The sequence below is a fragment of the Rhincodon typus genome, chromosome 7 (assembly GCF_021869965.1).
Source record: "Rhincodon typus isolate 14 chromosome 7, sRhiTyp1.1, whole genome shotgun sequence".
Classification (NCBI taxonomy): domain Eukaryota; kingdom Metazoa; phylum Chordata; class Chondrichthyes; order Orectolobiformes; family Rhincodontidae; genus Rhincodon; species Rhincodon typus.
The window spans coordinates 42,368,743-42,391,251 of NC_063338.1; positions in this window are offsets into that span (position 1 = coordinate 42,368,743).

Genomic DNA, 22,509 nt, shown 5'->3' on the forward strand with positions numbered 1-22,509 from the left:
CTTTATCCTCCAGATACACAGAGGTCAAGTGTAATAGTCAGTCTTTGATTCTGCCTCTAGCTACATTTTAATACTCTTGATAATTGTATCTTTTTCATGAACACTTTAACTACCTGTATAGATGTTAATTGCCATGTGTTTCTTCATGGATTTGATCATTTATCTAAGTGATACCACCATGTTAAATTTTTAGATTACATGGTTATATTTTTTGAGTCATTTTCATTGGACAAATAATTCTGTCTTCTCCAGGGTCTGATTTTGAGAAACAGAAATAGAACTATTTATATAAAAGCAAACTACTGTGGATACCAGAAATTTGAGTAAAAACGGAAAATGCAGGAAATACTCAGCAAGTCTGTCATCATCTGTTAGAGGGAGAAACAGTTAATGTTTTGAGTCAAATGTGACTAAACAGTCATATTCTTCTCAAGTATTAACTTTGTTTCTCTATCTACAGAAGCTGCCGGACCTGCTGGTTATTTCCAACACTATTGTATTCACTCGATACCAAGCTTGTCCTTTCTGGTAATAAATAAAGAGCCATAGCCGCAGTTTGAAAGGTCATAGCAGCAAAAGGGTATGACAATTAGAACTAGAAGCTCTCTTAGAGAATCTTCAGTGCCGATGCTGAGATAAATTGTTTCTGCTTTCTTAGTGAGTGGGTAATATGGGCCAAACACTGGGAAGGACTACCTATGCTAAAGTAGGTCCAGCTCTTTAAGTAGCCAGCACTCATTAAACATCTCTGAAAGCCTCCCAGGAGCCAGCATGCCTGCATAAGTATATACCGTAAAAGGTCTCTGAGATTTACGAGGAACCTCTCCATCTTGTACTGAGGCACTATCTGATAAACAAGCAATTTTAGCTGCAGGCTAAATGATGCTCTTTGAGGCTTTGATTTACAATGCCAAGAATGATGTATTTGTAGTTCTGCTCTAAGGCTCTGCTGTGGGCCTGCTGTGATTACTCATCCATGAATAGAAGCACAGGCTAAAATCTCCAACTAGGAGGTAAGTGATTTTACAGTCATAGAGGAAATACATGGAAGATTTTTAACATTTGGGCTAAACAATTATGATTCAAAGTGTATGGTAAAATGGCCTGAGCTATACAATAGTGTAAATTTGTCAGTTTGACCATTGTTGTGACATTATGTAGCATGATTATATATAATGCATCACGCAATTTAAAATGAGACAAACATCACTTTTAGTTAATATCTGCTCTTATGAGACTACTATAGATATTGTGTCCTGCTAGTAGATGTTCTACTTATTTTTCAGAAATTCCTAATTAGATAATTCCATGTATTGTGCTTCTACAAGTGTGAGGATAGATATCTGTGTAGAATTGAGGAATCAACAAACACAAAACAGTGAGCCAGAAGCTTTTCCAGCCAATAACTTCTTACTTTTGCTGTGGTCTAGGGAGCCAATACCTCAATGTGCACTCTGAAAGTATGGCTGTGCTCAAGGTGTAAGCCAATTTTTTGTTCACTTCATTAATTTTGTCACTACATATATTAGCTGTCACTGATAAGTAATTCAATTCACTTTGAACTTTGGTGCAGTACATGTGGAGCTACATAAAATAAACCCGGTGTTGGCCACGATTTCCTGACGCAGCTGCTGCGCCATGATTAGAATAGAGCTGCAGACTTTCTATCAGTACTGAATACAGGTGGCACTGCAGTACAAAATCAATCACACAATAAAACACGTCCCCACTCTCTGACTGCCTATAATTACTGAATCCTGGCTGTTCATGATTGAAAACTGGAAGATTTTTGATAGAACAAAAAAAATCCCTTCAAAGTTAATCCAAATGCTAATAATCATTCGTTAGTTACATATAAATTTATAAATTTGACTTCAAAATTGAGAATACTTGGTGTAAAATTGCAAAGGTCTTTTAGGTGCCCATGACTAAGCAATTTATGCAGGGTTAGTTCTCATGCATTGCTTTTGTAATTGTCATTTGTGCATTCTACATACACATAAAGTTTGGTTTCAGTTGTGGTGCATTTATGTCCTAAATTCTTTCTGAAACTGTAATAATTTCTTCATAGTGGATTACAATCTGGATTTTCCTTATTATTTTGCGTCAGATTCCAAAGGAATTTGGGTGATATAGGTGGGAGGTGTGAGGCCAGGTGGTGTTGGTGAGCTTTTGGACAGAAACCCACTGCTTTTGAAAGTACTTTTGTATCTGTGACAAATGCAGACCTAAATCCTGAAGGCCTACGATGGTGTAACCCACCCTGACTGCACAGTCATCCCAAATTTGACCAATCAAGAGGCTTTTAGGGAAGGCCAGAGGCATCCACAGTCAGGAGGACCGATGGGATCATCCAAACCATTGGCTGGCTGAAAACCTGACTTGAATTTGGATGGGTCCTCTGAAGATGTTAAAAATACTTCTAAAGGAAGTGTAGCCACAGCTAGAGGGGAAACGCCCACAAAGGGGAATCTGTGATTGGACATGTTGGATGGAAGGCTGCCTCCAGCAATTAGCCAAGGTTCAGATTTAGAAGGACACATCTCCTACCTGTGCGAACTCCCTAGCATCACCCTTCTACTCAGGTGGATTGCCACTGATTTGCTACCCACAACTTGCATGGTAAGTGCTGTTGCTATGATCCCACCTCAGGTAGGATCACCCCGGAGGCAGGAACTTGTTGGACCACCAACCTGAGGGGTCCTTTTCCATTGCCTTCCCACTCCCACCTCCAACTCTGTGAAGCTCATAAGATTCAGCCAGATTCCCCTTCCACTTCAGAAATTATTTCTGCAAATTTTCTTCAGATGTAACAAATGTGGACAAGACATAGGAATTCTAATGAAATGTAAGTTAAGTTGTGACATCAGGTGCCCCATTCTGAACTTTGTCAACTTATGTTCAGTAAATATTTAGTGATTCCCTATAAGTCTGGCATTTGGCAAAGCTGGGCAGTCACATCAAGTCGTCAGTCATTTAACGTCCATTGAAAAGACTGTGATAGAATCTCAATTCGTGCACCATTTTCCTTTTCTTCTTTTATGTTGAACTTACTAACTGTACCTTTTATATTGAGCATTTTGGGAAGCTGTGTGGGTCTTTACTCATACATCTGTGAGACATGTATCTGAAAGAAGTGTTGTATTTCCTTTGTTAATTGAAGGAGGATGAAGGGGAGTAATGGAGGAAAGACTATATTAATGTTCAAATCTTGATTAATGAGTTTGTATAGATACATGCTGTTGTTGAGATTCAGATCACCTAATAATACTTAGGACATAGTTCAAATCCTGCTTCTACTTCTAAGCAGGTTGATTAGGTAAATATCAAGAACCAGTTTCCAATGGGATGGGTGGGTACCACATGGACTGGGGTACATTATCTCCTTTTCTAATGACATTTTGATTTAGTTTTTACCCTTAATTTTCCACTTGTTTTTTGGTCCTTGCCATGATGTCCCTGGACAGCATTTTCTGTTTTTATAATTCAGTTTATATAAAAGAAAATAACTAATTTCTACCTGGTTGGTGGGTTGGTTTGGAAAAGGGAAAAGTGTCTGTACAGGTTTTTGTAAATAAATCGATGTCGAAGACAAACTTCTGCTTCTTCCTCTACCACATTGATGCTTTCTAATTTAACAGACCAGTCAGATGTCAATGGAGATGGCCTGCAATCTTGCACAAAGATCTACAGGGCAAAGGGCTTGCATTCCTTAATGTTCTGGGAATAATTCCTGTAAAGATTAATTTTCAGTAGAGAAACCAGACTTAAGCTGCATGTTAAAGCTCTGTGGCAATATATACTCTGCTACACTACCAATCACCTTCCCATCAGCCAATGGGCATACCAATTTTACAGAGTGGTAAATTCCTAAAATTGCAGTCATTGATTTGTAAGCATAGGCTCATTTGTACTCAACAATAGAAAAAACTTTTACTGCCTGACTCTGCATCTCATTTCTGACCAAACCACCAAAGTAGTGAGTTAATGCTTGCTATTCTGATGCTTTTATTCTGAGGCAGTCAATCATTCGCCACTCTCTCCTTCTTACAATGTATAAGCTGGGTGGATCCTTGGAGGGCACAGGTCCAATTTGCAATCATAGCTCATGGCAAGTGTGTACTTTTCCCAAAGCAAGAGTGTGGTAAGGTTTCTCTCAGCAAACCTAAACTCAACAGCAGAAAATATTAATTCAGGTACCTAGATCATTCAGGGAAGAGAACTTTCCAAAATAGCTATTGGCTGGAGGATTTTCTTGTTAAATTCATGAATCATATATTTGCCTTGGGAAGGGTATTACATACAGAAATACTACAGGAAAGTACTTAAAAGAAGCAGGATAAGCAAGATGACACCTAAGTGGCTTAAATAGTTCACAGAGGATAACCATTTTTTTTGCAAGCCAGACAAATTGACGCCAATCTTATATAGGTCATCACTTTAGACACCAGTGCAGATGGATAGTAAATATACCACGCCATTAATTTAAATACAGCATCAGAGTTCTCCAACTGTTCTAGTCAACACTTATTTTTTAAAAGATCAAAAACAGATTAGCTATTCATTTATCTCACTCACTGTTTCTGGCATATTGTAGTGCACAAATTGCTGCTGGACTGCTTTACAAAGTAGCTTCAAAAGTAATTAATTGTCTGTGGAGTATTTTGGATGCTTTGAAGAAGTGCAGAATGCTGCACAAATACATGTTTATCTTTTCTTTAGTGCATGCATCCCAATTACAATTCTGACAGTACCCTTCCATTTCCCAGGACAAAAATGCACTCACTAGTCTAAGAGCATCAGTCTGACAGAGCCCCATTCTAATGACTGCATCAAAACTCTTTCCATAATAAGCTAAACTACTATTTGCAGAAGCTTTTGATATTCTAAACTTTGTTACCAAAGTATAAAGATTTACATTGGTGCTAATATTATGATCCCAGCTGCTGGAACTACTATATAAGTCAGATCCCAGAATGAAATATGTTAAACCATATGGTCTTTTTCATTTAACGTAGTGATTATTTACTGAAACATAGGGCTGAATCTTACTATATTTTTACAAAATGTTATTTTTGAGAGTTTCATGAAAGGTTTCTCTCCACAAGACGGAATGAATTTTCTAGTACCATTGTCCCAAACTCGCCTCATTAATCTAATTTCCCCTCTCATTTGATGTTAATCCAATTCTCCTACTCATTGTAGCTGGAAGGATTCACCACTGCTGGGATAGCCCAGTATATACTGGCATTCCTGGCACTGGTGGCATCTTGGAACCCCAGTCATACACTCGATCAAGCGTTGGCAGTTTGCGGTTGCCCTATACCATCAATGCAGCCACAAACCAATGTTTCTTATGGCACTGGAGGCACGATTGACATTGCCTTGCACATTCAATAACACATTCCTACACCTATCATTGTTTAACCACCAGGCCACACAACCCACCAGTCCTTAGAAACATCCCATCATATGAGACTCGCTAAGTCACTGCAACTCATTTTTCAATGCCCACTGTAATCCAGCACCTTATCAGTGATGAATGTGGTGCCATCATAAACAGGAAAGCCTTCAAACACTTCAACAGATTACATTTTATTTGCAGTCACCAAAAGTGAATAGATATCAAAAAAAAAGAAGTTGTATTTAACTCTTAGACCATAAATGAACTGCTTGCATGTTGAGCGCCAACAATTTTACACTGAGTGATTGATCACTGCACCCAGCTCTCATTCTACTGGAACTGTTTCTCAATTAAATCCTGCCTGGCTTGTAGCGCCTGATACTGCTGTGTTCTATCATGAACAAGGTGCTGTTCCTCCTGTGCAATATCCTCACCCTCCTCCTCCTCAGAAGACAGATCCTACTTTCCGAGTTCCTCAGCATCCATCACATCCCCTCATTGCCTGCTTCAGTTATGCAGAAGTCAACATGTGAGGATTATGTTACACAGTCTGCCTGGAGTGTACTGTAAGACCTAGCCAGACTGTTCCAAATAACAGAACCTCATCTTCAGGAGGCTTCTAGCCTGCTCCCCATGGCCCTGGTCAAAGAATGCACTGCATTTTAATCTGCACTCTGCCTTAATCAGGGGATCATCAACCATGGTTACAGTGGCTAACCCGTGTCTCCTCATAACTGCCAGGGTATTGCCAGGTATCTGGACCCTCAGACGCAGCAGGAACATGAGAGTTCTGACTCTATGGACTCTATGTAGAAATCATAGCAGCTCCCAGGGTACCTGCTGTATCCATCTCAGGACTGGAACCGATGATCACACATTACCCGCACAATGACAGAGTGAATCCTTTTCTGTTGATGAACTTAACAATGTTATAACAGGATTTCTCAGCACGAGGTGTGTACAATCCATTGCAGCTTGTACCGGGGGAAACCAGCAATGTTCCTGAATCCTACTGCATGGGCGGCAGCACTCACCCCGTCATGAGAGAATGAGATGAATGGCACAAGTGGCATTGGTTAGCCTTGATACATTTATGGGAGGATGATTGAGGCATCCCACACAAGTCTCCTGTGTCTGCATGGAAGTAACCAGTTCTATAAGAGGTCAATGCAGGAGTCACCTTGCTGACCACTGGGGTAAGATGGCCTACCAGCCCTTCAGTTTGCAGGTCATGCTCCAGCAGCTGGCACAGCTCCTCAATCTGTGCCAACCCTGCAGCTCACTCACCCAGAGGAAATGGCATTGAGGATGAAAAACTCTGGGCCTCCTGTGATCCTGTGCATTAAGAGGGTCCCTTCAGCTGCAGTCTCTTCATGTGGAAGCTGTTTGCCATCGGCTGGAGGTTGCTGCTGGTCCTAGGTCCTCTTCCAGTTCTCTGCCCTTTCAGTGCATCACAGCAAAAGAGAGACAGTAACTCCTGATGTGGCTCAATGCATCAGTCACAGACTTACAATGAACCTGTGTATGGAGCCAAAGAAACCAAACAGCTTCTCAGCAATATGAGCAGTCGGCATTCACACCTCTTACAAATAACAACTTAACATACCCCTCCATACAGTGGGACATGGAGCATTCTGACCAGGAAAGCTATGTATTGACTCATCTTAGGATTGGATCTTATTCTGATGAATGCACCACCAGTCATATGGAAAAGCGAGACAGTGGAAGTGCTGAAGTATGAGTTTGCAAATGTGTACTGACCTCTTCACCTCCCAGCCCTACGAAATGCATCATTCCATAGAAGAGGGCCTTGAATTGAGTTTACAGTTCAGACCAAGAGGGAAGAAATCCATTGCTCCTCTGCATCTGAGGAGATCTTACATTAGCTATGTATGCTGGGCCCATGTGCTTCTTTTAAGTCTGTGAATACTCCTGCTTCATACAGATGTCAAACTGGCATTTGAAAGGATCAATGACATGATCAGCATAGCTTGGGAATAGCATTCACATCGCACACACTTGACAATGGCATGTATTTGAGATCAGATAATGATTTCAACCCGCATTCTGCAATTGCATGTTTGGTGTAATTGCCCCTTGAAGGGCCTCCTGGCACTCAGATGTGCAGCCCATGCTTTTGACTATCAAACAAATTCTGAGTAACTCTGAGTGTGGTTGCTGCCATTTTCGTTTCTAGGCCACATTTAATGCTGGGCAGATTATGGAAGAAAATGTAGTTTTGTGGTGGACACAGTACGTCCAAGTCTGGTCTGATCATCAGAGCCCCCAACCAAACCTCCGAGTCCCATTCTACCTGGCACTCCCTGGACAACATACATCTACTGAGGCCTCACATTTTCTCATCTCCCTCTGATGGCAATTCCAAAGTTCATGATTGCACCCAATGGCCTGTAACTACAGGTTGGTCATGCCCACCCCACTGTCCTGCACAGTCCCCAGTCAAGGCTGTGGTGATGGACAAGCTCTGCCTGCTCTCCTGCAGCCTCTTGTGTCCTCATATGCAGCACCACTCCTCCGCCCCTCCTACCTTTATTATTGTATCTGTCTCCCTCACCATCCTTGTACTCTCTGTATTCCCAGCGCCTGCCCCCAGCCCCTCATGTTGAGGCACCCCACCTCCCTACTGCAACAGTGACCCCTGAAACTCACGCATGACAGTCATTCCACTGACCCGCAGGACTGACTGTACTTCACCGCCCTGTCAGATTTGACTGGTTACTGACCAGGCTGCAGACTGCTTTTTGTACATATCCCCAAATGGTGAGTGCCAATTGCTTGCACTAGTTTGCAGCACTGACTGTGGCCCAATCCCTAGAATGTAGTGTGACCATTCCAAATGGATGACCATGACCAAGCCCCAGACCGTGTGCAGATGTTGCCCTTGCCTGACTGTACTGATACCCCCAACTGACAGCAGCTCTGACTGAGGATTGCTCCTCTTTGACTCTGAGATATGGTTGAATCACATACATTGTGTGTTCTGCACAAGCATTTGGCACATTCTGTAAGCGTGAGATTGCCACAGCACTGTGCAGCACAGCATCATATCCTCCCCCAGAACTGATGACTGCTGACAAGCATGGCATACTGCCTGGTCTTGTCGTTGCGATAAATACCGAGGTATAGCCGAGGTACTGTGAGCCTTTCAAGTGTGGCTGAAGGGGTAAAGCGATAAGAGTCAAGGCAAGGCAGGGATGCTGTGAACCTTCAGGTTCGTGCAAAGTGAGTGAGCAGTAAAAGAGTAAATGAGCAGTCCTGAGATACAGGCTGGACCTGGACCCCTGTCTCTGCGCACAATGTGTGCTGGCAGCAGCCTTTCAATGACAGGTGTAGGTGCGCTCCAAAGTGCAGCATTAACATGCAGAGCCATATTGTATGTGGGTCAGAGATGGGCTGTGATGGTGCGCAGGGGCATCCATGGATGTAGGATGCATGTGATCACTCGTCATGGAGTCTCACTTGAGACAGCAATAGCTGGTATCCGAGATGGATGTCCAGAGGACCATGTGATGAGCTGAAATCTCCTGCTCTGACGTTCAGGTTAGGAACTCTCAACATCTAATTTCTATCCAGCCAATGGTAGAATATGAGCATGCAAATTAATAAGGCAAGATGAAGCAATATTGCGGGTGATAATGAGTGATAATCTTGCTGTTCACTAGCGAGAATCTCATTTTGATGCCCAGACTTAGTTGGAAAATATGATGTGACGCCCCTGATGTTGAGAAAGTCTTCACTAGACCTTTCACACAATTCTCGCAAATTTCTCCCCATAGCAAACATTGTTCAGGGCCTTGGAAGATTCCATCCATAGTTATCCAAGGCTACAGACTTATGTTAACAACGGAACCTCACTTATTAATAAGGATCAAGCAGCCTCAGGGACAGTGAATGTACGGACACCCACTATCCAAGATACTCAAGGCCAGTATCTCATCATACAGAAAGCAGTACAAAATGGAGCATCTCCTATTTACACAGCATCCTGACTATAAAATAGATCACTGTTCCTTCACAGTAGCTGGGTCAAAACCCTGGGACACCCCTCTCCTAAGAACATACCCACACCATGTGGATTTTAGCAGTTCAAGATGACAGCTCTCTAGCACTTTTTCAAGTGCAAAAAGGGACGAGCAACTAATATTGTGATAAGCAAGGTATACAGTGTCACTTTGATACCAAGAGGAGGAATATTTTAGAAGTTCAAGGTGGTAAAATGTAAACTCGTGATGAAAGGTTTCTAATTTATACATATATTGATATAATTTTTAGAGTTTGGAATTCAAACTAGCCATATATGGATTTTGGTTACTTATACAAAGGGTTTGAAAAGAAATAACAGGTCAATCAGTCTTTCTGGAACCATGACCTAACTCAATATGTGTCAGAGACCAGGGAACCCCTGGAAGATTATTTTATTGTGGGGTTTACATCTAGGAGTGTAAACATTGAAGGCCATTAGCTTATTTTTGGTTTAGGATGATCAAGGATTCATTTTAGTTTAAGAAACCTTGTGATTGAAAGTGTTTAAGCAATCTCGGAGGATCCTGACTGGAGTCAGAAGCACAATACAGTTTCTCTCCTAAAAAAGGAGTACAGAACAGTTCAGGGAATAAGTTACTTTTAGTGAAAAGTTAGTTGTGCGACTTCCAGCAAGGGTGCTGGTTAGAAGCCTGCAGATTATTAAAAGATGGAGAATGTCTAAGATTTCAGTTTTGTCAGTATCCATGTAAGAAAATTTCACAATTCACAGGAAAGAACAGGTAAGAATGAATTGAGTCAAACTTAAAGATTTGAGAAAAAGAGGAAACTTTTCTGGTTTTGATTTCAGTAACATAATGATATTGTGAAGTAGGGCAAAAACTTTGTTCTGCTGTTTTCTTTATTTAGATAGCTTGACTTTATTTATTTATTCTTTGCATAATTAACTTCTGTTCTGCTGTTAACAAAAGTCTGTAGCCAATGTAACTATAGGCGGGATATTCCCAGGTCCTAAACAATGTATGCTTTTGTGAGAAATTTGGGGGAATTGTGTGAGAGGTGAAGTGAGGCCTTTCTCAACTTCAGGAGCATCATGTCATATTTTCCAATTAAGTTCTGCTTGGAGCATAGCAGAAAGAAATGGATCAGAAATTCTGAAGACAATTCTGTCTCAAATTAATTCTTATGGTCAATCACTATAATCATAAAAGTCTGAAAATGTAGAAAGATCATTGATAAAATTGTAAACTGTTTCTCTTGGAAGCCGTATGCTTCCGTTAAATCTTGCTCTATCCATTACATAATTGGCACTTCATGTGAAGTATTTGTCAAATGCTCTTACAATATTCCAAGTATATCTGTCTCTAAGATTTAATATGCTATTAGACTTAAAGAATGAAGAAAATGTTCATTTCTTCATTGTTGGGCTTCTTCTATAATCCTGGAGCAATTCAATGTGGCATGAATTATCTCTTCCTTAAAATCTAGTTCAATTCCTTGTATGAGATATTTTAATTGAGCTTGGCAGCATAATGTCTTTCTCCAATGTAATTGTATTCAGTGGCTCTTGTCTCCTTTTTAAATGATTTACTTGAAAACTATTGCAGGATTATAGGTTTTTTTGGAGATATTGGTCATGTTGCTGTTCAGTGCTTTAAATTGAACAATCAGATCAATTGTATTAATGTTGTCTTTAGCGAGTTTTAGAAATATTTTTGTTGTTGACTATTTTACATTGTCATATTCTGAATATGTATATACTGTAAAGCTTTGTAATTAATAGGTTTTGTTTTCATAAATACTCTTAACCTCTTTTTTTATTTTAATTTTTAGATTGAGAGTCTGAATCTATGACACACATTGTGAAGTGCAACTGGTGCTGACTTCGATCCTCATCCAAATTGCATGTGTGCAATTGAAATCAGAGTGGAGGAAGTGGCCTCTACTATTGTGAGATGCAAGGTCCTTCAAAGGGCAGCAGAATTAAACAGACAGTAACACACAGTACAGGTTAAAGACAGTTGTTATCATATAATTCTTTATGTAGTGCCCTGGTGTGTCAACTAAAAATCCTGGCCACATGCAATCTTGACCACACGATTCAACATTCAACATTACAATTTTATCTTACTAATGGCTGAGACACAGGAATGTCAGGCACATGTTAAGATCCACCTTAGCTGAAAAGTTATAATCATCTTCCAAGGTCCTAAAGCCTGCCTAAGGTGCAAGAGCTTCTCACTTCATACCTTGGACAATAAATATCCACACCATTATCCTATATGCAGATGCTGCTTGTCTTGGATAATGTGGGGTTTGGGGGAGAAATTCTCCTTATTTGCTACCTCATGTACAAACGCCAACTGTATTTGCATCTGTGTTTGAAAAATATTGTGCCAAGAGGCTTGAACAATATGCATCTGACTCAGGTCAACTGTGTGAAAGATCCATGCTAAGGCATTGCATTGCTCTCTTTGTCAAATGCCTCCCAATGTCACAATGTTTAAACGATGCTGTTCAGACATTACATGTTGTGTGTGCTTTGATGGCTGAATGGTCACATAACTGAGGAGCTGCTTTGTTTGTGAGATTACCCACATCAGTTCATTGGGACCGTCTCCATTGGATCCAAGCACAGAAGCTGTGGTTGTCCCTGTGCCCACTGCACGAAGGGCTGCTACACAAATGGATGAGGGACATGTGTATCTGGAAGCCCAGAACCAGCACTGACCTCCAGCGGATGTGAACCCACCCCCTACTGTGGAGCTTCCAGCCACAGGGGCCCTCATGATGAAGTGAAGATTCAGGAGAGTCAGAGTCACTCGTCTTACACAGAATATGTAGATGAGAGAGGGACAACAGAACCATACTCTGTTTAGTTGTGCTGGTCAGAACACCATGTCATGACATCCAGCATGTCTGCAATGGAACATCATCTTCCATTGAGGCCAACAAGTGCCATAAGTTGGCTCTTCCACATCAGCTTCACATATGATTTATGCCTGGGGATTTGTTACAGTATGGCATTGATAGACGTCACCATTAATCTTTCAATTCTTTACTCCGGACAACTGAGGAATCAAAAATGCTACAACATGGACAATGAGAATCCTTGAGATCTGCAATATAATATGGAAATAGAAAATAAGGAAATTCTTTCGAAGAAACATGTGGTTATCTGTCCTGACTGTAAATGTTTGGTTTCCCTCCTCCCCAACCTCTGTAAATGTAAGGCCATCCAAATCCCTGCTGTGTGAGTCATGGCTCTGACCAAGTCCCGTTCCCTGTCCCTCTATCACCCTGTGTTCACTCATTTACATTGATTCCCAATCAAGTCAAACATTTTAATAATGTCAGAGATAGTAGGAACTGCAGATGCTGGAGAATCTGAGATAACAAAGTGTAGAGCTGGATGAACACAGCAGGCCAAGCAGCATCAGAGGAGCAGGAAGGCTGATGTTTTGGGCCTAGACCCTTCTTCATTTTCTGAAGAAGGGTCTAGGCCCGAAACATCAGCGTTCCAGCTCCTCTGATGCTGCTTGGCCTGCTGTGTTCATCCGGCTCTACACCTTGTTATCTCTTTTAATAATGTCATCTTTGTTTTAAAATCTCTCCAAAGCCTCACTCTTCCTTATCCCTGTAACCTCCTCCAGGTCCACAACCCTCTGGAAAAACTATGCTAATTTAGGTCTGACCTCTTCAGCTTCCTGGATGTTAATTGTGCCATCATGGTTATCATGTCTTCCATTGCTGAGGCCAAAGTTTTTGAATTTTCTCCGTACAGCTTAGTATCTCTCTACCTCACTTTCCTCCTTGAAGACACACCTTAAATCCTAACTCTTTAACTAAATTTTTGGTCATTCCATCTAGTATTTCCTCATGTGATTTGGTATCATGTTATGATTTATAATGTACCTGTGAAGCACATTGGGATATTTTATTACACCAAAGGCCTTATATAAATATAAACTTCTTGTTGTTGTTTCTTTTCCTTGAGCAAATGAAGTTGCCCTCCAATAAAGGATGTTAAAATTATGGAAAGATTTGAATGAATAATTCAGAGAAGATTATTTCTCTTAATTGGTGAGGAAGAATGGGACATCATTGAGGATCATCATGAGAAGAAAGAAGGAGAAAGTTAGAGGAAGCGAAAAAAAGAGTTGGAGAGTCTCTTCATTCAACGTATTTAAAGTTATAATTCCTTACTTTACAACATTTCATAAAATTATTGTTCTATTGGCTGTAAAAAACTTTGAGGCGTCCGGTGGTTGTGGGAACACCAAATAAAAGATATTTTTAAACATAAACTTGCAGCGAAGGAAATATATTGACATCATTTCTCTCATTTCTACTTCATCTCAATATATATGTGACATCCCCTGGAAAACCCTAGAAGTGGTGGTGTGTGGCTAGAAGTCAGCTGAATTTCTCCTTGCCCAGGTTTTTCACCCTGCCTGCCAGTGAGGAAGATCAACTCCAGGCATTTAGAACTAGTTCTATTTAAAATCTATGTCCTCAGCTTAAATTGATACAAAATATTGTGAGTTATTATTCATTTGTCTACATCTATATAGATAAGAGATTATCAAGCCACAAAATTCCGATATGAAGAAAGCTTTGCAAGCAATCCTGTTATGAACTTGACTGATAGCTTCTTTTGGAATTGAATTTGTAGCTGTTTATATTAGACAAACTTTTCTTGACTGAGAGGGCCTCTGATCTGCCTGTCAACCTGCAGATCTTCCTCTTACCTGCCAAGAGCCTAGATGTTGGAATATTTTAATGGAAAAATCCACTGGGCTGAATTTTCCCAGCTTCTAGGTGACATCGGCAGTTGCAAACCAGTTGGAAAAATATGCCAAGAATGAAAAAAATGTGATTCTCGATGTCGAGAGAAAATATTCTGATAATCCACACAAGTTTTAAATGACGAGCTGAGAATTTTGTTAGCAAGTGGCAAGAGGCCCACGCAATTACATGTGTGGACATTAGACACGTAGCAGCTTCACCACATCATCAAAACATATCTCTGAGCCACTGAAAATGTCATTCTGCACCTACATTCCTTCAGTTTTCCTTCTGCTGCATGGGGCTGTGAGGTCCCTCAATGGCAGCAGTTTTGGGAACTGGAAGCCAATATGTCCACACACTGATCAGTGTACACAGCCTTTCTGAGCAGCTGTGCAGCCACATGGTTCATAGTTTAGAGGGAACAGTGTTCCCCACTACACTGCTACACTTCAGAGAGTACTAGCACCTGGCATAACATTGCTGCTGTAGGCCACTGTGCACACAGGGACAGACACTGACTCGAAGCAGGCTGTACTTCAGGGTACCTCGCTAACTCTCTTAGAGCACACTCACTTCAAACCTTCTTAAGTGCACACAGCATCGCAGCCTTACCTTTTTCCACTTTGGTATCAATTCACCCTGCCTTGCTGCTTAATGTAGATACAAAGCCAGGCAGCTTGTCATTTTTATTGACAATGATCTGTCAAGGTGTGGACATGTTGCTGTATGGCAACATGATACATTAATGAAACATCTACAGCATGTGTCAGCAGCCTACACAGTGAACACGCTGCATGGGCTTCAGTCAAATGGTCATACCTCAAAGTCTAAGGAGTATAGTCCACAACCATGTTAAGGGCCAAGGCAATGTCTGAACTCAATCCAGACGCTTGGCCATGGTCAGTCAGTTTTTTTGGACAGTCATGTACTAGGATTCCTCATCACTGCAATCCAATGAGTGGGCCACAATTAGTCTTGCAAGGTCCAATTCGACCAGTCAGGGGAATTGCAGTATGTCAATTGTAGCGCTGAGAAACAATCACTCAGGTGTCCTGTCACCTGTCGGTCAGGCCTATCCTTCCAAGTCAGGCCTACATACTGGAAGCCTATTGAGTGAAAGACAAGGGAATTATTGGGGCAACCACCATGGTAAGGAATTTGGGAAAGTCAGTTATGGAGATTGAGGCAGCATGCTGTGATGCAGAGGTAACAATGATTATGAAGGGAGGCAACTCAACATAGGAGGATATGGTACAACAGAGAATTGGAGGACATGGATGAATGCAGAAGTGAGATGAGGTGTCATCGAGGGTGACTACCACCTTGGTTTCCGTGGGGTGACAGTGTAACACAATAGTTATCATGGTTAAGCTGTAGGGCAGTGGCTCAAATCTTGGGAGATGAAGATATAAATGAAAGTATTGGGTGTGGAAGCAAGTAAAAACATGCAGAAGCTGATAACTGCTTGCATTGACAGTGCATGCAAGGATGAAAGGAACATAAAGGCTTGTGTGTGGGATGCTTGAAGTATACTCCAAACGGAACAGGCTGCATTATCCTAGAATTCTGTGATCTGCACAACTGGAGCAGGCAGAAAAGGGAGCGTTGGAGGCTGAGGAGCTGGGAGAGCAGCCTTCCAACGAGGAAGATGAGGACAGTGCGCAGGAAGGATATCACTTTCAGTATAATAGAGGGTGCAGCACTGGGTCCAATAACCAAGCAGGACTGAAATGACACCTGGTTCCAACAGATATGATCTGGGTGCAGTGATCACTTATTGACTGTAAAATAGTTGTTGCTCAAAAGATACACAGTTAGGGCCCAGAAGCAAGTGCAGCTTTTTTTTGTGTTTTTTTTTTGCTTTTCTGTTCAATAAAAGTTAACGTTTTCAACTGTTTAAAGACTTTTCAGTATGTGGTGATCCCAAACTGAACAATGAGACAAAGTTATTTTATAGTGTGCATGAAGGAAAGAATAGTATTTTCTTGGACAGAGTTTTAACATGTTGTAGCATGGAGGATAGGTGACCTGTGTGGCCACAGTTCCATTGGCTGTTGATCAGACCCATGATGATATAAAGAGGCAATCTATTTCCGAATGTGAGCCTGTATTTCTAACGAAGTAACACCTGTAGTTTTATATGCTGTCAGAAGCTTTTGATTTTCATTTTCCTCCATGACATGTACTATGATGAGCTATTCCTGGTTGGCAGCATTTAATCTGCTGCACAGTGAGCTTTAAATATGGCCCAGTGTAAACTTCAGGGACAGGCTCACCCCTGCCTGGCAGGTTCATCCCACTTTGTTTATTTGGGTGATGATCCTTTAATTAGCATACAGCAGGACCTCTGTCTGTGTGTCTGTTTGCCTTCAGCTGGAGGCGAGCAGCTCTATACCCCCTCAGAATCTATGGTCACTGCCAGTACTGCAGTAGGGCCATAAGGGAGAGGAACCATGGATGCCCCAAACCCAGCTATGCCTAGGTTCTCACGGGAGTTGGCTGGCAGAATGTTTGGAGGGGAGAGTACGTAGGTGGTAATGGGAAGGTTGACTTTAGGGAAACAAAACTGTAAGTAGGAAGGGAGAGGATGGGAGTTCAGATTCTCCAACTACCACAGGAGCCCAGGAAGGAGGCATCACTGACCAGCAGCATGCAAGGTTAAAGTTACTTGACTACACACTCAGTACAGGCTTCCCCCACCATCTGTTACACAAGAACAGCAGCATACCTGGGCATTATATTGTCCACTTAATAGCTTCAGTTGGGGCATGTAAAATCATGGCACTGGGGGGGTGGATAGGCCAGTGCCAATTGTTTGGCACCCTCACTTACAGATCATTCAGTCTGCTTACCCACCAATGGTGGCTTGCATAATTGAGCAATTAGTGTCAAAATTTCTATTCCTATGTTCAATCAATCAGACTGCCTTTCCTTTTCCTTGCTGAAGTTTGCTTTCTCTGTCTGCTCAGAACTAAAAACAGGAAGACGAGCCAATTGACATTTCTCCAACTTGTAGATCATCTGAATTCAACTAACTCAACACAAACTGGGAACAAGCCTAAGACATCTCTAGATTGTACAGTTCAGAGATATGGCCTTAGATTTTCTTAATTGGTGACTGCACAGACACTATTATTGTGGACTTCCACCTCCCAAACATATGCTCCATTTGACCTAATGAATTTTCTGGGTTCGGCCTAACTCAAGGGTCCTGGTAGATTCCACTCTGTAGAGACCACCAGGAGAGTTGAGAGGAATATTTTCACTACTACAGACTCTTAACACCTGCAGAAGCTTAAAGAAGCTGTTTACCTCCAGGCTAGCAAATAGCATCTGGCCTTTGCTGGTAAGGGAATACAAACTAATCACACTCCATGTGGTGAGCCTATTAATTTTTTTAACAGTTATTGCCAGCTCTAGCTGGATTTCTTTTGTATTTGAGGATTGCTTATGTCATTCTAGCATTACTAGAACAGTGGATGGGAAATGTGGTATAAGATGGTCATTGATATAGCCCACTCCTTCTCAGCATGTTTCTTTGGTATCTGGAATATCTGTATATGTTTGTCAATGGTCAGAGGTTCCAAAGTTTTGCCGGTCAAAGGAAAATTCTCCTTGTCAATGATGACTTGGAGATTTTCCTGGGCTTCTTCAAATTGGCCAAGTCAGCTGAAAAGAATGAGGAATTTTAAGTTAACTTTGATGCAGCATGAATTGGGTTTGTACAGTTTTGTTTTCACAGGTTTGAAATATTTATTTAGAATCTGATCAAGTCACCCTCCCAGATCAATTTACTTATGTTGGGAGTTGAGTCTACTTGCAGGACTTTAACTGAATTGCCTAAGGTGATAACAGAGGCAATAGGCTGTAGATATATTTGGATTTATCTGGATTTTTAAAGACCATTGACAAGGAGTCCCAAAAGGTCAGAAAATGTGTAGTCAGGAAACAAAGTCTGGTACTGAGACAGAAAGCAGAGACCAGGAATGAAGGGCAGTGATTTAGAGTGACAGAAAATGCGAAGCAGTCTTCCACAGAGATCAATGCTGGAACTGCTGCTGGTCACAACTTGCATAAGTGGTTTGGATTTTGCAATCAAAAGCAGAAATTCTAAATTTGTAGATAGCAGCTAATTGGGGAAGTTAGTTTGTACGTGATTTTCTGACAGCAACAAATTACATTAATAAACTTACAGAATGGACAAATAATTGGCAAATGAAATTCAACACAGATCAATTTGAGGCATTACATTTTGGAAGGCAGAATAGGAAGCCACTTATTACCTGAAAGATCCAATTCTAGGTGGGGTAGGGGAACAAGGAGATCTCCAAAACAATACAAGTAACTGAAAGTTTTGCCAAAGATAGAAAAGGCCATATAAAAGCAAACAGATTACTAGATTTTGTTTCTAAAGGAATAGCATTTAAAAGTGGGGGTGTTAAGTTAAACCTTTATTAAATCTTGATTAGACGATGAGTATATCTGCAGCTTTGCTTGCTATGTTATTAAAAGGCTATGGAAGGGTTCCACAAATGATTTACACAGATGAAACCAGAAAGACATGAGTAAACATATCAGTAGAGGTTTGACAGGTTTGGTCTCTTCTTGGTAAAAAGAAGCTGATGGGTGGTCTCATATTTTGAAATTGTGAAAGATTTTGATAGAGTGGATGTTTCTTCTTGGCAGGGAAGAGCATAACTGAAGTTATCAAAATAAAAGAGTCACCAAAAAAACACAATAAGGAATTCAGAGGGAGTGGTTGAAGTGAATAGTACAGATGGAGTTAAAGAGCTACTAGATGGGTTCAGAGGGAAATGGGGATAGAGGGTTTTGGTAGTAGATTTAGATGAGAAAAGGCTCAAGTGGAGCTGTAACAGCAACATGAATTGTGCTATATTCTATATGTAGGCTTTGAAGAGGTTGTTAAAATTAAGTTGGTTATATTGGGTGCAAGAACACTTGCAAAACTTGTTAAGACATGTTGTGAAACCTTTTTCTGAATATACTAATTTGCTAAAAAAAACTGACTGATTGCTAAACACCAGTACAATTAGTAAATGCTTCAAAATAGTGTTATAAAGTCATTTTCAGCAAATTAAAATCTGGTTCCTTACTCTAGTGGATAAATATTGATTAAAAATCCTTACTTTTTGTGATAAACTTATTTTATTGTGATAAAGTTGCATTATGTTACCATTTATTAAAATAATTCATGGAGATGTGGGTATTGCTGACTAGACCAGCATTTATTGTCCATCCCTAATTGCCCACTGGAGAGTTCAGAGTCAACCACATTGCTGTGGGTCTGGAGTCACATGCAGGCCAGAGCAGGTAAGAACAGCAGTTTCCTTCCCTCAAGGATGTTAATGAGCTAGGTGGGTTCTTATGACAATCAGCAGTGGGTACATGGTCACCATTTACTTTATTTATCGCAAATCTTTATTGAGCTCAAATTTCACCATCTGTCATGGTGAGATTCAAGCCCACATTCCCTGAACATTATTCTGGGGTTGTGAATTACTTGTCCAGTGAGATTATCACTACTGTACCACATCCCTGCAGATCAAGTATCATTTTACAAAACAACTTATTCTAAAATATTGCCTAACGACATTATTAATGGCAGATTTTATGTTTAGCAATTTTTAAATAAGTTTGAGCCAAAACAGGGATAAAAAACTGCCCAAAACTGATGCTAATATTGGGGATAATTTGTGCCTGAATTGCTGACTGAGCCCAAGTAAAAACATTACACCTTTACTGCTAAGCCTGTAGAGCAACTGAACAGCATATATTCAATTGTTGCAGTTCTAATCAAATGTTATATGTGAACCATTAAACTTTCAGTTCTGTTTACTATTGCTGACAAACCAGGCTTGTGTTTCCAGCAGTTCCTGTTTTAGTTCCATACTGCCAGTATTTACAGTGTGAAGTGCTGTTACTTTCCAAAACTCAACTAAAATTTCACATTATAAATTGATGCTGTAAATATCGGTGATGCGTGCACGCATGCAATATACCCATAATTACCTTTCTGAGCTTTCATCACACTGGGTATGTAATTTAATTCTGATTAAACACCTTGCTTTATGGGCTACATTATTACCCTCTATGTAATGTAATCTGAGTTCTCTTTTTGTCTTTCTTTTTGAATGTAATCTTCTCAGTCCTGACTTCAGCAGTTTGATTTTTTTTGAATCTCCTGCCAGCTAATTTTTTGGATTACTTTCCAGCCTGCAGCATGTCCTTTGCTACTGCACAGGAATTTATCAATTATATTCTCAACTTTAAAATATGTTGTCTTCTGGTGATAACAATACCCTTCAGATCTAAATAGACAATAGTCGATGGTTTGCAAAATTAATGATTTAATTGTCTGGACAAATATGACAATCTTGTGTCATTGTCTAAGCTAGACTGATTCCAGACGTCTTTGACTGTGCGTCGGAGTTTCCCTGTTTGAAGATTCCTGCTGAATGACCACCTCAACCTGTTGTAAGAATTTTAAAAATTATTTCATGGGATTTGGGTGTCACTGGCTGGCCAGCATTTATTGCCACCCTCATTGCCCTTGAGAAGGTGTTGGTGAGCTGCCTTCTTGAATGATTTAGACCCACAACGCCTCACTGAGAGGGAGTTTCAGAAATTTGATCCAGCGACGCTGAAGGAACTGTGATATATTTCCAAGTCAGGATGTTAGGTGGCTTGGAGGGAAGCTTGCAAGTGGTGCTGTTCTCATGTATCTGCTCCGCTTGTCCTTCTGGTAGTTGTCAATGGTTTGGATGGACTGCCTAACGAGCCTTGGTGGATTTCTGCAGTGCATTTCGTAGCTGGCACATACTGCTGCTACTGAATGCTGGTGTTTCGGGGAGTGAATGTTTGTGTGGTGCCAATCAAGCGGGCTGTTTCAGCCTGAATGGTGTCAAGCTTCTTGAGTCTTGTTCAAGTTGCACCCATCCAGGCATGTGGGCAGTATTCCATCACACTCTTGACCTCTGCTTTGAGGATGATGGACAGGCTTTGGACAGTCAGGAGGTGAGTTGCTTGCTGCATAATTCCTAACCTTTGACCAGTACTTATATGGCTAGTCCAGTTCAGTTTCTAGTCAATAGTAACCTCCAGATTGTTGCTCATGGTCAATGGTAATACCATTGACTGTTAAAAGCCAATGCTTAGAAAATTCTCTTTTTTTTTGAGATTTTTTGGTTATTGCCTGGCACTTGTGTGGCGCAAATATCGCTTGTTAAATGTAAGTCCAAACTTGGTTATTGTCCAAGTCTTGGAGAATTAAACATGGATTGCTTCATTATCTGAGGAGTTGCGAATGGTATTGAACATTGTGCAATCATCAGAGAACATCCCCTCTAATCTTATGATGGAGGGAAGCTCATTGATGAAGCAACTGAAGATGATTTGACCTAGAACACTGCCCTGAGAAATTCATGTAGCGATGTCCTGGGACTGAGATAACTGACCTCCAACATTCACAATCATCTTCTCTTGTCTTGGTCCTAACACTTCAAACAGTGGAGAGTTTTTCCCCTGCTTCTCACTGACTCTAGTTTTGCCAGGGCTCCTTGATTTCTTTCTTATTTGAATGTGGCCTTGTTGTCAAGGGCTGTCACTCTCACCTCACCTCTAATGTTCTGCTATTTTTGTCCATGTTTGACCTAAGGCTGTAATGAAGTCAGAAGCTGAAGGGCCCTGGCAGAACCAAAGCTGGGCATCACTGAGCAGGTTATTGCTGAGCAGTTGCTGTTGATGACAACTTCCATCACTTCACTGATGATTGAGATTAGACTGAGGGAGCAGTAAATGGCCAGACTGGATTTGTCTTGCTTTTTGTATACAGGACATGATTGGGCAATTTTCCTCACTGTCAGATAGATGCCAATGTTGTAGTCATGCTGGAAGAGCTTGGCTATGGAACTGGCAAGCCCTATAGCTCAAGACCTCAGATGCCTCTATGAATCTACTATTGCAGAATGTTATAGAGTCATAGAGGTCTACACCTTTGGCTCAACTTGCCCATGCCGCTCAGTTTTCACAGTTTAAACTAGTTCCATTTGCCTGCATTTGGTCCATATCACCCCATTCTTATCCCTTCAATGTATCTGTCTAAATGTTTCTTAAATGACAAAACTGTACTCACTTCCACCACAACCTCTGGCAGCCCCTTCGAAACACTCGCCACTCTCTGTGTGAAAAAAATGCCCCCCGGACCCTTTTGTATCTCTCCCCTCTCACCTTAAACCTATGCTGTCAGGAACTATGGGCTTTGCAGTATCCAGTGCTTTTTAACTGTTTCCTCA